The following is a 2,626-nucleotide window of genomic DNA, read 5'->3' as shown; positions in this document are numbered from 1 at the left end:
CTAACTACTTATTAAACGTTTCTATTTTTAATTAAAGTTTTAATAATAAACTACTTTATAGTTTAGTCTCCGTTATTCTTATAATACTTTTTATAATAATAATATATAATATATAAGCCCTCTTATAATTTTTAATAATATTATAAGCTATTATTTTTAATTTAGTAATAAAAATAAGCTCGTACGATTATATATTTATTATAATATTAATATAAATACCCTCTTAGCTTATTAATAATTATAATAATAAAAGGTTTATTATTTTTTTTATTAATTATAATAAATAGTTATTAAATCTTCCTTAAGTATTTATAGTAATTAATAAAAGAAAGTATTAATTAATAAGCCTTTTTTTAGCTTATAGTTTTATTTTAAAAATCTTTTAATAAAGGGGCTATAGTAATAACTAAAGTTAACTTTAAATAAGTTATAAGCCTAGTATTAATAATATCTATTTTAAAATATATATTTATATTAATTTTTATTAGCTTTTTAATAACCCCTTATAAAACTATTACCTTACTTTTTATAATTATTTTTATTAATACCTACTTAATACTTAATATAAATATATTAAGTATATTACTTATATTTATTTATTTTTTAAAAAATCGATTTTTATAATTCTTAGCTCGATAATAACTTATTAAATAGTTATTAATATTAGCTTTAATTAGGGGTATATTAGCTTATTATTACCCCTACTTCTTAACTTATTTTTTTAGTACTTATTAAATATATAGCCTATTTTATTATATATAAAGTACTTAATATCGTTATTATAATACTTTTAAAATAACTTAGTATAAGTATTTTTATTATATAGCTTTTATAATATTACTCTTAGTAAATTTTTAAAACCTAGCCCTTTAGAGCTCTTTTTATTTTTTTTCTTAAAAAGGGGATATTTAATATAATTATTTTAATAACGGATATAACCTCTTTTTATTATTCTTTTATAACTAATTACTACTTTTTTATTAATTTAATAATTATAATTTATTAGCTTTATAAGCTATATTATATACTCTCTTAATTAAAACTTTATAATAAATTAGGTCGTTTTATAACTAAAATAGTAATTTAAAAAAGAATTAATATACTTCTATTTTTAAATTCTTTATATTTTTATATTTAAGTTATAATAAATTATTAACTATTTAGTAAAGAACTAAGTAGGGGTCTAACCCTTTTTTAACTTTTTTATTTTTAACTTTTTATAATATTCTTATTTTTATATTTTAAGGTCTACGTATTATTAATAAATAAATATTAAGAAATTATTTTAAAAAAGGGGATTTTAAAAGCTCTTTTTATAATTATATTATTATATTTATAATAATAAGAATATTTTAAATAGGGCCTATTTAATATATTATTCTATAATACTTTTTATATAAAGATTATTATTTACTTTTATAATAATAATTTAGTTTATTATTTAAGTACTTATAAACTCTTTTTTAATTAATTTATAGTTATAAAAAAGAGGCTTTTTATATTTTTATTAACTTAAATACGTTACTAACTACTTAATAAATTATTAAATAAGCTTCTTATATTAATACCGTTCTTAATTTTAATTTTTAATTATTATTTTTATTATTTTATAAAAATAAGTTATTATTAAGCTTATAAGGTTTATTAAACTAACTATTTTAATATCACTTACGTTTTTATATATATTTAAACCTTATATATTTAGTAATTAATTATTAATAAATACTTTATATATAATAAATAAGGTCCTCAGGGTATTAATAAAATAACTAGCTTATAAAAATAATTTACCCCGATTATTTTTTTTATTTAGCTTTTTTATAAACGCTAGTATTTAAATAGGACTTATTTTATAATAAGCTCGTTTTTTTAAATAAAATAGGGTTAAATAGTTAATTTTAAATAACTATAGCTCGTTAATATTACTAACTTTTTATTAATACTTAAATATTATTTTATTAATATTCCGTTCGTTTTTATAATTTATTATTACTTATATTAATTATTTTCCCTTTAGGATCCGGTCCGCCTTATTAGGGGCTATCTTTGCCTTTACGGGCAAGCTAGTTTATTAGGGTTAATATCGAGTGTCTTTATTACGTAATAAACTTTATAACTAATAATAGCCGGCCGCAGCCGTTACTAAATACTAACGATCCTGCTGTAACATATTAATTGCCCTCTGAATAGCTAAAAACCACCCCCTACTTTCTAAAGGGAAGCGTTTTTTGATTTTGATAAAGGAAACGAGGTAACGAATGTGTGTGTATATGTGCGAGTCAAAGTTAAAAGCGTATATTAATGAGGTCGGTATTATTCTTAATAATAATAATAAGAGTATTTCTAATACTATATTATTATAAGCTACTATTACTTAGATAGTAATAAACTTAGCTAAGTAAGTAGCTTATAAAGCAATAGTGTTAAGTATTTAATATTATTATTAATAATCCGTAGTTATAAACTTTATAAGAAGGAAATTTAAAAAGTTAAAAAATTTTAAAAAAATAGTTTATTGAGATAATAAGAGTATTTATTAATATTATATATAGTTTTTTTTTTTTTAGCTTTATAAGCGCAAAAGATCGACCTTAACGGGATTACGTTTTTAAAAAAAATTATATAA

This window comes from Colletotrichum tamarilloi, assembly GCF_030869305.1.
Source record: "Colletotrichum tamarilloi strain Tom-12 chromosome Unknown Scaffold_132.1, whole genome shotgun sequence".
Taxonomy (NCBI): domain Eukaryota; kingdom Fungi; phylum Ascomycota; class Sordariomycetes; order Glomerellales; family Glomerellaceae; genus Colletotrichum; species Colletotrichum tamarilloi.
Note: the sequence above shows the minus strand (reverse complement) of the source record.